General features: G+C 37.5%; 1 long non-coding RNA gene across 1 annotated transcript; it reads right to left on the bottom strand.

Annotated features, from left to right (window-relative positions):
• Positions 1-3,321: 3,321 nt before the first annotated feature.
• LOC121676825 lies at positions 3,322-8,980 on the bottom strand. Its single transcript, XR_006020624.1, has 3 exons — positions 8,859-8,980; positions 8,343-8,400; positions 3,322-3,399 (listed from the first exon to the last, which is right to left on the bottom strand). It is a non-coding gene; the product is annotated as an uncharacterized LOC121676825 (long non-coding RNA).
• Between the last annotated feature and the right edge of the window lie 4,431 nt (positions 8,981-13,411).

Genomic DNA, 13,411 nt, shown 5'->3' with positions numbered 1-13,411 from the left:
CCTCACCAAGTCTGTTTGGATTTTAAAGACCTTCAGTGACAGAGCCTTTAATGTGCCCCAGGTTTTCTGCAGGTAGTTAGATCAGCTTCAAGATAGATGGGGGTACAAACATTATTATCACACTGCCCAGAGGTGTGCAGACTTCAAGTAAATTTGAAATCATGACTTCTGTTTCTCTCCTGTCTACCAGGAACTGCAAAGGGCTTTTTGTGCTGGAGAAATATTTCACTTACGACTTTCACTTATTAATTAGAAATCTGCAAAAGTGAGACGATAATTTTTAATATTTTGGTTTGCGGAACTTCCCTCCACAGCAGTGAGACCTCACAATTAATCATTCATTATACTCTGCTCATTCAGAGTCTGTGGATGATGTGCCATTATAGTTAAGTTTTTTTTCCTCAAGAGTGACTTGCATTGCTAAAAATATGCAGGAGGGAAACAAAACAAATTGATATTTCATCCTGCATGTTGTGCTTGTTCTTTTGGAAAAAAAATAAGGACCCCAGAAGTAACATAGTATGCAAGTATTTTAATGAAAGCTCAACAGCATCTCAGAAATAGTTTTGCTTTTTCTTTCTTAAAAACACCTGAGAATTTGTTTCAGGTCCCCCAAAAACATATCAAAGTACTTTTCAGCACAAGACCATAAGGGACTTTTTAGGTCAAGCTTCCTTAAATTTACTTGCAAGCCAACTTTGCATCATTCATATATATCAAGTATATCATCAGTCCACTGTTTTATTTCTACAGTCCAGAAATAAAACTACTTTCAATGTGTTTTCCATTAAAAAAGCTATTTGTCGTGGTCTAAATAAACCTTCAAATGTATTTTGCATTATAATTCTAGAACTAAACATTAATCATAGTTGAAATTATTATGGCCAACTATAGTTTTCTAATTGTATGTGCTGTGAGAATTCATAACCTTCATATGACTAAAAGAAAATAATGTCTTTAAATGACAAACTGCTGAAGGGTTCTTGCCAACATTCTTCACAGAGCTACCAGACAGTATGTTTTAATTTCTGTTACAGAAAGATGCCATTAAGAACATTAAAGCACCTGCATAAGGTTTACTAGAATGTAGCAATGGTAACATGATAAATGACCTTACTTTTCACAGCTTTTCAGACTGTGGAAAATTAACTGGGGTACAAATGCATGCCTGCACCAGCAAACTGTGAGGGTGAAGACTAGTGGTAGTCAGAACATGAACAGAGATGGACAAACACCAACCACAGAGCCTATTCCAAAAAATAAGTAAGTTAAAAGACAAAATTCTGTAGTTTGCTGCAGGTTTGACATCTAATTCTGGTGAGAAGATATATGATGGTACAATGTAGGCATCCTAACTGAAATATCCCAAACCCAGGTTTCTGCCTTATTTCTCTTTTCAAGGGAATGAGGAGAAGAAGAAGCAATGGAGAATGGGATGGGAAGGGAAGAAAACAGCTACAATTTCAGCTCCACGTCTGGAGCACCAAAGCATAAAAGATATTCTGTATTGACCTGAACATAATATTTGAGAAGAACAGTAGCAGCAATAGAAGTCAAAATGAATGCTGCACATCTGTAATTCATATTGAATAGTACTGCTGTTAATTATGGATACATATCTTGTATGTATGTTGAAAGCTAAAAATAAAATCATATTTTTCTGTTCTGGTAAACTCTCAGGCTTCTTAGAGCACAGGCTGTGGGAATTTGGAAGGGGTCTGTTTCTTGATTCTTAACAAAAAATACATAGCCCTGCTTCTTAGGTCCAAAAACTCTGTCCAAAACCCTGTTTTCTATACATTTTACATTTATATATTGATGAAAATATGTGTATTATAAGTTTAAAAATCTTGTAATTATTTTGGTATTTCTTTTTATTTGTTTCATTCAGGACCAGAACTTGCAAATAAATATACTTGTGCTTTGAATTCACAGGTTAGAATCTCGGTTCTGCTCATTTTGAATTTCTGTTGCTAATCCATTTGAAATTGCTTCTGCCCTAGAGAGGAGCCCTCTCTACAGATCAAAAGCCTGAGGAAATTTGCAAGTTATTTCAGATGTAACAACCTCCTACCTAGCTGCCGTTCTCACTCTTCCTCATTTCTGTTAGCAAACCAAGTTCTAAATACATCCAACAGTATCAATATCTCAAAACATATTGCTGTTTTGTGAAGGCATCTAAACATAAAAGCTGAATGCTGTGATCAGTGGTGAAGGGTGAATGATACTACAGTGAAACTCCCAACCTGTCTGTGACTTACATTTCTAGTTGTTGGGCCAATTTCTCTATGACGAGAGGTATGAGCAATTACTTTCTGTTACACATTTTCATCTAAGAGAAAAAAAATTCCATGCAGCCCATAAAATAGATTTTCAAAGCATAAAAGTTTAAGGTCTGCTGTTAGACTTCGATACAGTGAATGGTTTTGGCTGGCATGAAAATTAAAAAAAGAATGACCTGTTAAAACCAATTATTGTTATCTAATACAAAACATCACTCTTCAGGGCATGAGCCAACCAAGTCACTGTAAATAGGAATAAATGTTCACTATTAGATTTCTGTTTCCTTCAGCTGAAATCTAGATCCTACTCTTTTCTCAAAAGAGTGTATCAAATGGAGATATCACATGTAAATACCAGTCTCCTAGGCAAATGTGGGATAGGGTAGTCAAAATTCATATGTTTACTTTAGATTAAATTCTTTCTAGCATAATTGAGGCAATGAAACCAGAAGTGGAATTAACTTGTGTATTTATATGTTTTAAATTGTCACTTCTTTGCTGAATCAATGTTGCACTTTTTACTAGAATGAGACTAAGGTCACCTGACATATCTCCTTTATACAATTCATACTTTTTTTACAATCCATATCTAAATAGAAAACCACAGCTATGTTAATTTTCACCTGTTACATCAATGAAACAAGTGAAAAGTTATGTTTGGCTGACCACATTAATTCCATTCTCTGTGATATTGCCTGGAAGTGTTAATGCACTTCATCTCCTTGTAGGTCCTACTGGGCCACTTGTACCTAAATGGATCCTCTTTTAATCTGCTAGAGATGAGAAACTGAATACTCTGTGTAGATAATTATATATAGATCTCCTGGATAAAATAGCACAAAGGTTACATAAACACATACATTAAAAAAAATGAATACATGTATTTTTTTACATATATCCAGATGTAGGCATGCTTCTGAATATATTGTAGGAATACAAAGGTACTTAGAAAGCAGTAAGAATTTGTTTATTGAAAGTCAATTCATTTTTTTAATAATTATTAAAAATCACAGTAAGTAAGTACATGGTGCATACTTTACCTTTATCAGGACTGGTCAGAATTTTGAGTTCCAACTGTAGTGATACCCACAGTGTACACTATCTCTTGCTACAGCATCTGAAAGGCAAAACACTGTAAAAATATGTAAAATAACACAGAAAATAGAACTCTAATGAAAAAATTGACCACCTAAAAACATCTTTCAGATGGATACACAACGAACTAAACCACCTCGTCAGCCAGATTTGGGAAACATGTGGTAATTAAGATCTGTGATAATCATGTGGGAGAAAACTGACTGCTTCACACACACAGCCCTTACACATACACACAGGCTGCTCTCCATAATATTCCACTGAGAAAACTGAGTTGTTGAAAAGATTCATTTTGTAGTGGATACTTACAACTCAAAATGGGGGCAGGGAGAGTTGTCTTAAGAATTTGACTGACTCAATTTCCACCAGCAGAGGCTTTACAATCAACCTCCTGTTTCTTAGAGTTTCTTTTCACTTTGCAAACCTCTGAACACATTGGAATGTGGCATTTACTTGAAATATCTAAGTGACTCTTCAGTGAGTCATTCTGCAAATTACGTTTTTCTTCAGCCTCTCTAGGATACACAGCCCTAAGTTCCAGAAGTGAAATACAAGGGAATAATCAGCTGCATTTCCCATCATTACAATGCTGACCTTCATTGCACTTTCACAGAGAGGTCTGATTCAGTGATTCCAGCTCTGTTTTGCTGAGCATTCACCCTGTGCAATACACTAAAATGTATTTCCTCTCATAAGAAATTTTTTTGTCTATTTTTCATTCCAAAGCTATGTAGTATTCAGTTGCTTTTTTTGCACTTAATACTAAAACAAAGGGAAAATGAACATTACAGTGCTACCAAGGACCAACGTGTCTCCATCCACTCATGAAGTAGAGTGAATGTACTCTATAGTTATCCTTTGCCTTGCAAGACATACCCTCACTTATTCATTCACCAGAATTAAAGGTTATCAATCTTTTTGGGTTTTTGCATCATCTGTATCTCACTGGATAGAAAGTAGTCCTTTGATCACAGAATAAAATTTCCTCTCTGTGGCCAGAACTATGCAATTATGTATATTGCATATCTAAATTCTTAGAGTCGTGCCCATTTTTAATTCTCCAGAAAAGAAGATAAACATCTGTAACATTAATCTGTTATCTACCTCTAAAACAAAAATTCTCCTTGATTCTTTCCACAGAAACACAGACTAGAAATTGAAGATTCATTTAAAAAAGAAAAAAAAGGTTTAAAGAAACAGTATTTTCTACTGAATTTTTTTCTAATACAAAAGACTTTCTATTTCCCAAATGAGGACCTACAAAACCCACCCCCATCTTCCTTCTCTCTTTTTATATTTATCTCTTCTCCTTCCCAGTATTTCTCTTTTCCTTTGTCTTCTACTGTTTTTGGGATAAATTTTACTGATCTGCTTTGATTTAAACTTTGTGTGGCCTTGCCACCTTTTAATCAGGATAGAGAGCATGAGCGTCACAATCCAAAAATTCTGCAGGGAACAGTCTGCATTGCAAAGTGACTTGCACTGAACAAAATGCAGCTGCTGGAGAAGTGAAAGGTACCGCAAAAATAGTCCCCCTTTTTTTTCTTCATGCAGCAATAGTAGATTTTACACTGAAAACCAGCAGCAAATATCTCCTTATGTCCTTTAGACTGGATGCAGCAATCATTCAGGCATCTGCTCAACCTTAAGCACACAGTTATTCAACAGAGCACTTTACCTAAATTGATTCTTCACTGTCCTACCCTTGCATAAATATTCTTAGCTACTTGAGATGAATTCCAAGCGCATGTATTGGTACTGCCTGTGATTCCATGTACTTAAGTTTTTGGGAACCCTCTTTACTTACCACGCTCTAACAGCAAAACTACAAAATGAAAGAACTTGCCATTTTATATTGCCACCTATGAATTAATTAATTAACATTAATTATAGTTGCTTTAGGGGTTTTAATCATTCAAGTCAACACATACAGTCTTAATTGTTACACACATTTTGAATATTTCATTTATTGATGGTTCAAATTAGCACTAAAAGAAAGTCTTCCTCAGTACTTTACGAATTTCAGAGTATTCATAGCAGAAATGACCCAAAGTGCTAAATGTGTCGTTGTTAAATCCTTTGTGCTTTCAGGCATTGCGCCTGTAACTGATAAAACAGCATGATGCTTCTTCAGGGAGGAGATTTCAGTCAATTCTCATGTAGGAAAAAGAGGCAGCACCATAACACTTTCCATTCTTTTCTCTTTGATGTAGGGACAGAAAAAGTCCTGGCTAGAAAGTAATGCGTTCTGCCAGTTTTTGTCAGTGTTGGATTTTTTACTGAAAATGCTTTTATCTTCACAGCAAAATATCACCTTTGGTTTCCTCCTTAATATCCAGCAAGTAGCATTCTGGCCACCTAGGGATCAAATCAAGAAGCTTCTTTTTCCAGAAAGTCAACTAAAGCTGGTTTTAGACCATGCAAGCCTTAAAAATAGTCAGATAAAACAAGAATTTCAAAGTGTCAAGCCTAAGGTTTCTCTTGATCCCGACTTTATGTCAGCTTTGTCTCCTAGACCCTGTACATTTTGTTGCAAATCCTTCCATTTCCTTTGATCCTCACCTCTCTCTATCCAGCTGGAAGTCAGAGCTCTGTTTGACCTGGTGTTACAGTGAACAAGTCAACAAAGAGAGCTCTGTTTCCCCAGGTAAAGTCCTGAGTCAAAATCCCAGGTCTGGAAGAAGGTAGGATTACACCTCTAGCATGATTATCTTTCCCTTGTCACAGAAGAAATCCTGTAAATGCTAATATCTTCAAGTCCTTCCTCATACTTCAAACTGTGTACAAACGTATTTCCTTTATTACCTTTTGTGTAACATTATTTCCAGTCAGGGACTAGCAATCCAGGTGCACTCAATATGGAACTTTGTATTATTTAACATAAATTTTACTAACAGGGCATAGTAGCACAAAGGTGTCCTCAAAGGTTAGAACTCTCTCCTCTCTATTTCAAAGCTGGAAGTATAGTAGCAAGGAATAAAATAGAGCAGAAAGCTCCTGAATCCAAAGTCTTAGACAGTAGGTGAGAACAAGTGTCTGATGCAACAAGAAAAAGGTCAGAGACCTCTGTGCTTTGAGCTGTGCTGTTCCCAAAGGTCTAAGCCGCACTCACTCTGAAACTGAACTGTGTGGTCAGTCCTGAAAGCAATTGGACTGGAAAGTGTGAGAGTAGTCCAGACAATTTTAGATTTGTTGGCTGAGTGGCTAAGAGTCTTAAAATTTGTTTTTCCTAAAATCTCCGGGTTATGGCTTCTCAAGACTGCTAAAGTAAAATCTGTGAGATTCACTTTTTCCTCTCTTTTCCTATGCCATGAGAAAAATTAAATATGCAATGAGACAGAAGCTGGTATTCCATCTAAAATCCAATAAAAGAGACAATGTATGTTTTAATAATCACCTTTCCTGTCCAAAAAAACCTTTACTGTAAAACTAGTATTTTAAGTCCCTCTCAAATATAGAGCCATTCCTTACAAACACTACTGCATTTGCTTGAGGAAATGTGTTATTTACTCAGACCCAACACAGGCAGTCCAAGTAGCAGCCACTTTGCATTCCTGGTGTAGCAGAAGAGACAGGCTGAGTCCAAATGAGTAAGATGGTAGGTCCTCTGCTCTTAACATTTCTGTTGTGCCTGCGAGGTATGAAATAAATCTGAGGCCTTTTCAGCAGACTATAAACAGAATCAGGATTTTCAGGATTAACACAAGATTTTTTTTTTTTCCCAACAGAGCAAGTGAAAATTCTTATTAAAAAATGAAAAGCATTCTTTCAGCTCAAATATTAACTAAAGACTTCACAAATTACAAAACTTGCTACTATACTGAGTGTATGATTGCCAGGGAATTGAAACTGGTCACAAAAGAAATCTGAAGATGACACAGTTTAAGGTAAACGCATTTATAAAGCTGGTGAAAAACAGCACCATGTTTCTTTCACTTCAGGAAAACACTGTAAAAGAATTATCTGAGACTGTTAGAACAAGATTCCCTCAGTTTCATCAGAAGAATTTATAAATTCTGCAGATTTAGGTGTTTAAATGCCTGTAGGAATGCTTATAAGCTTATTAATACTGAACTTGAAAGCAAGTAGGATGACCATAAGCCATATACACCATAAGATGAAAAAAATCTTACCCTAAATTCCTCCCCGGTTTATTTTCAATACCTCTCTAAGCTTAATTCATTAGAATAGAACACTTGCACAAAAGCCAATGGGGGATAATGACATAACAAAATATCTGAGTGCAGTGTTGTTATCTATTCAAGCTCAGCAATAAGAAGATAAAATGCACAGAAGGTCAGGCCACAAGCAAGAGCCATAATCAAGTTTTCCAACTCTTCCCTGATTTTTTTAGGTAGCATATGCTTGAGGTGACAGAGACAGCCCTTCTCTGATGACTGTCTAATGATATGGGAGACTTCCAAGAAGATCAGATCTCGGCTTCTCTCTGTTCTGTGAAAGGTCAGCAGCTTCTCTCAGCAACTTATCCTTTTGGCTCCCTTATTTGGTGAAAAATGGACAGCATGAGAATGAAACATATTTGATTCACCAAATAGACTTGCTTTGAAGTTTGACCTGAATAATCTTTTAGATTTCATTCATCTGCCAAGGGATAAAAACAATTATTCATACAGCTTTACTGTTAGCACCCTAATGCATGATTAACTTTCCAAAAATAAAAAACAAGTATTTTTTCCCTTGGTTCTGAAGACCTGACATAACCTCCACATTTCACAAGAAACATGCATGTCTTTGAATCCTGAATGGTTCCCAGGATAATAAGTTACATCTGTTTTACACAGTGACTAAGCCTTATAAATAACAGAGTTTCAGCCCAGTGAAGCAACCAAAGTAACAGTCTGTTACCAGAACGATCTTCAGACAATAGTCACCACTAATGATAAAAGCTCTTGGGCTGAGACAAACAATTCATAACACCACCGAGGAATGTAGAGAGACACTTACCAAGTGAAGTTCCTGGTTACTCATGCAGGTAGTGGGGAATGTTCTGCTTTGTAGACATCTGTACAGGGCAATTTAGCACCATTAATAAGCACCCCAGTGCCAAATAAGCACAAAAAAAACCCAAAGAGAGCAAGAACACCATTGCATCATGACTGTGCTGAATCCAGGCTAATTAGCAGAGCAGATCTCTGAGCTCTATGAGCAGAGCTAATTCACTCTGGAAGAACACTAATTGCTTCTGGACCCCACTGGGCTTTTGCAGCACACTGGGCAGCCCATGGCACCACCTGGACATGCCAGGTCACACAGACTCTGGCTCAGGGATCACCTACAGGAACAGAGAATACAGAATAGAGAAGACATAGGATGATATCCTGCAGAGGGAAGCCCTGCCCTCACGAAAGGGAGAGGTGAACTACTCTCCAACTTGAATGGGGCCAGCATTTCCCTTTCCTTGGTGTGAGTCCTGAGCTGTTCTACTAAGCATCAGCTACTTTTATAATCGTAAGACTTTACCTCTGAGTTCACTTCAGCTGGAATTTTCTGCTTAATGTGTATGGATTGTCTCAGCCGCGTCTGAAGTGCTCTGACCCTCAGGATCAAAAGTCCATGACATCTGTTTTATTTTTGCAACATAACAAGGCTGGGTTTGAGACAGAAAAGAAAAGGATAATTTTTCAAAAGAAACTGCAGGTAAAAGGTAGATGAGGAGAATGTAAATGTTGCCCTGAAATATAGCTGGGACAGTTCAAGCTGGCTTCTGTAGTTTTCAAAAAAGTGCCAGAATAACCACAAATGGTGGTAAATCCTTAATGTGCTTCCTTGGACTTTGAACATCCATCAGCAAACTGTAATTTGTACTGCTACTCTTTCATTTTCTTTCTGTATTATATATTCATTTATATTACCTTATAGTGCTGATGGGCAGAATGGCCCTTTGTATTTCCTCTCTTTTCCAATACTTTAGTATTTGAGGGTTGTGTTTATGGAATAAAGTCCAAAAGCTAAGAATACTTCATTTTCTTCTCTTGCTTGCTTTATTATATATTTGCATGCTTCAATTGCCAAAGTATATTTAGCTCTCTCAGTCCATCCCTGTTTTTTCTCAACAGTAATTTTTTTTTTACTTAAGGTCTTTCATTAATCTTCCCCTGAGTCATAAATTTTAGTCTTTTTCTATGGCTTAAAATGGCCATGGAAGGTCCAGTCTTTGTACACGTACTGCTTAACACCAACACATAATCCAGTTTCTTCTAACTCCTTCTCTGATGTCAATGAAGTCTGCTGACCTCCCATTTTATCTTCCACAAACAATTATTCCAGCAGATACTCAATTAATTACCTCACACAAAGGTTTTTGCTATGATGTTTGCTTTCATAGTAAACTTACACAGTAGGGGGAAAGCAACTTAGCCCTTCTGGTATAAAGAATATTTTTGAAATCACAAAAAATGGTCTTTGAGGTGAGGGTGCTCGTGCCAGGAGAAGAAGTAATGATAAATAAAAGTGGGCAAAATTGAAGAGTTATTTAGTGTGGTTATTTAGGTTTGTATATTCATCAGAGACCACGATGGCTTAAGAATCCTACTCACCGAATAAAAAGTTCAGGCCTGAAGGGCACACTGAGAACCTGACTTTCCACATATATCACCCAGGTGTGGTGTGAAGGTTTTTCCTTTTTATGCAAATCAGCTGCCAACAGCGTCACCATCTGCACCTTGGGTGAGAGCTGTTCTCATGTGGGCTGTGAGACAACCAGCAAGCCTAACCCCACCAGTGCCTAGCTGCTTCAAGGTATGGCCTCCAGAATCTTTTGGCATTTAAATCAGACCTGTTGTGATAGAAAATGCAGTATTTCTTGTTACTGCTTAGAAGGCTCATGTGTGTGCCAGATGTGCTCATCTGAGCTTGCTGAGAAAGAGACTTTTTACATGGGCAGAGAGTGAGAGCACAGGGAGGAACAGTTCTAAACTTATAGAGGAGAGTTGTATACTAGATATTAGGAAGAAATTCCTTACAAAGAGGGCAGTGAAGCACTGGCACGGGTTGCCCAGAGAAGATGTGGATGCCCCATCCCTGGAAATGTTCAAGGCCAGGTTGGGTCGGGTTCTCAGCAATGTGAGCCCCTGCACATTGCAGGGGGATTGGACGAGGTGATCTCTAAGGTCCCTTCCAACCCAAACCATTCTGTGGTTTTCTAATTAAAGATGCAAACAGAAAAATAAACATTCAAGTGATCGTGGAAACTTGCCAATGGGGATTTGAAGCAAGATTTGGATGGCATTTTCAAAATGTCAAGTGTTTCCTACACTAGAAAGTATGCAATCAGGTGCTCTAGAAAATACAGTCAGGTGTTCCTTTCTTTTAACTTAGAGTCTTTGTACAAGTACAATTGCATTTAATTATGATAAATGAATAAATGCCATAAAAATTTTCAAAAATATTTAATTTGTTCCAAAAATATCATAATGTTTTTTCAATGGTTTGATTTTCCCAGTGGCCTGAAAAAAATAAAACTGACCTCAAATGTTAGGGAAACCAACTTCATGATATACCTAATGAAACTATCACAATATTCATGAGAAATCTTTTCAGTCTAAAAATAAAGAACATCTGAAAATCCACTTTGTTTTATGCTGTTTTACTTTCTGCCTTGCTAGCCTAATTGCAGAGCACAGAAGCAAAAGCCCTTCAATACAAAGTCTGGAAGAGATACCAGGCACCCTAATTTGACTAAAGTCTCTCTGGATACTTAGTCTTAGTCACTTAGTCTTAGTTTTTTCTTTGAACTCTATATGTGCTTATAAATTTGATAGGTACCATCACAACAAAAAATTGATCTGTAGCTGTTAAACTGTCTGAGATATGACTCCTTTCTACAGATTGACACAAGCCCTTTTTCTGTCTCTACCACACTTAAAGCCTTCATGGGGAACTTTTCACGCACTGAACATTAATGAAATGGAAAATGGAATTATCCAAACCAATCAAAAATGTCTGGTGACTGGACAGAAGATGCATAAGCAACACTGAACAAAACAGCAGATCTATTATTTACAGAACTGATCATAGCATCTGAAGCACATATTTCAGTAAAGTGCCAGCAAATGATTTTAATATTGATAGTTTATTGCACATTCTTATCATACATTTTATTTTTTCCTAAAAAAAAGACTAGTTATTTCATTTTCTGAAAAAGAAAGCAGTAAGTGTGTGCACATGAAAAACTTGTTCATTTATCCTCTATATTCATCTGTCACTTCCCTCTCATCTGCATAGAAATAATTAATTTTAGTACAGAATCACCCATGTACCACAGTCTAGAAACTTACTTGTGTTGTTTGTTCCCGCAATCTTCATTAAGGAAGTGTAATTGCACCTCTATACAAAATGTAGTTATCTCATTAAAAGGCTTTCTCCCCATCCAGCTGGCCTTAAAATGTTTTGCTATGCTGTAACCAGAGATGAATAAAACAAGAATCAAAGTTATAAGAGTTAGTGAAGTGAGCTCAGCTCAGGGAGAACGCAAGCCAGACATAGATTGCTTTAGATTGGGGAAATGCCCCTAATACTAGCTCAAGTCAAACAGATAAGCTGAGTCCATTTATAATGACTGGTTATCCTGTAATACTTAGGGCTACTAGAGAATTTTTGTTCTTAACAGCATATTTACTCAATCCTTTCCGTTAAATTCATAGGATATAATCTAGATTTTTGCTTGAATAATGAAACATCATGTGTTAGACATTTTGCAAATTAACCTTTTGCACTGCATCAAAACCTACAAATAGGCTGCTTTGATGCCACATACAATTGTGAGTAATAAGGTACTGAAAGAAATTCACTGAAAATTAAGTGTCTCACTATCAGGCAGACCTGAGTCATTCTGCTCTGGGTATTCCTTGTGTTCAAACAATGCATTTAGAAAACATGGGTTATCTCTCTATAACCTTGTCTGCCCGAAAGTATGTATGATGTATAGCATTGTAAGTGCACCCAGCAAACACTGATGGAGTCTCCCCATCAATGCAAACACAGATACAGCAGCTGAAAATATTGCTCTAATTTCTGTCATGGTTTAAGCCCCACACAGCCACCACCCTCTCCCCAGTCCCCTCCAGTGAGAAAGACAAAAGGCAGAGATTACAGGTTGAGATAACAATTTACTGGAAAAGCCATGAGATAACATAGTAGCATCAAAGATATTAATTACAAAAGTATACCAAAAAGAGGGTGATTTTCATGCAGAAAATGCTCACCAAGTCCAACGCAATGTGACCTCAGCTGGTGCCTCCCCACTACTCCCTCCACCACATTTTTTTTCCCAAGCCTGAGACAATGAAAAGCAATGATGGACAAACCATCCAGTTGGGACCAGTGCCACCCCGCTTCTCTGCTCACCACCTGCTCCCCCAGAAAAGGACAAAATCACTGTGAGAGTCTGCATGTCCCCTTTTTCTTCCTCCTGAGCCTCCTTCCTCCTCAGAAACAAGAATCCAGTACTTCCACACCCACTAGTGATTGGCAGTATAGAAGAAAAACCTACACTAGAATAACAAATATGGCTCCAGGTTCCACCCCCTCATGGCTACCACCAGAAAACTAACCCTGTCCTGACCCAAATGAGGACAATTTCCTAATGATAAGCAATAATAGCAGTAGTAGCAGTAGTATTTACTCCAGAAACTTCCACAAGTCATGCCAGAGCACAGAAGTCCAGAGAGGGATCATAAGTGATAGTCTTGAAGCGACAAAATGGTAAATGACATGCTTCAAATAATCAGCTCTGTCAAATCCCAGTTTCAGCTACAAGATTACCCTACCCATCTCCTTTCCAAGTGTGCTTCTCCCGGTGTAATTTATCTATATCTGTAGGTCTGGATAATGTTGATACAGGGTTCACTTCTGGAATGGAAGAGTGCACCAAGTCATGGCATATCCCCTGTCTACCAAGGCTGCTCTCAGGTTTGGAGTGCTCCAGCAGAGCTTGTTGACCTTTGAGGAACCAGTGACAGTGATCTAAATATCTTTTTAAAGTCTGTGCTATAGATAAAAGGGAATGCAAGAAA

Source organism: Corvus kubaryi, unplaced genomic scaffold, assembly GCF_017639235.1.
Source record: "Corvus kubaryi isolate FWS band 111438036 unplaced genomic scaffold, C.kubaryi_AGA036_p1.0 split1-131, whole genome shotgun sequence".
Classification (NCBI taxonomy): Eukaryota; Metazoa; Chordata; class Aves; order Passeriformes; family Corvidae; genus Corvus; species Corvus kubaryi.
Note: the sequence above shows the minus strand (reverse complement) of the source record. Positions and strands in the feature narration are given on the sequence as shown.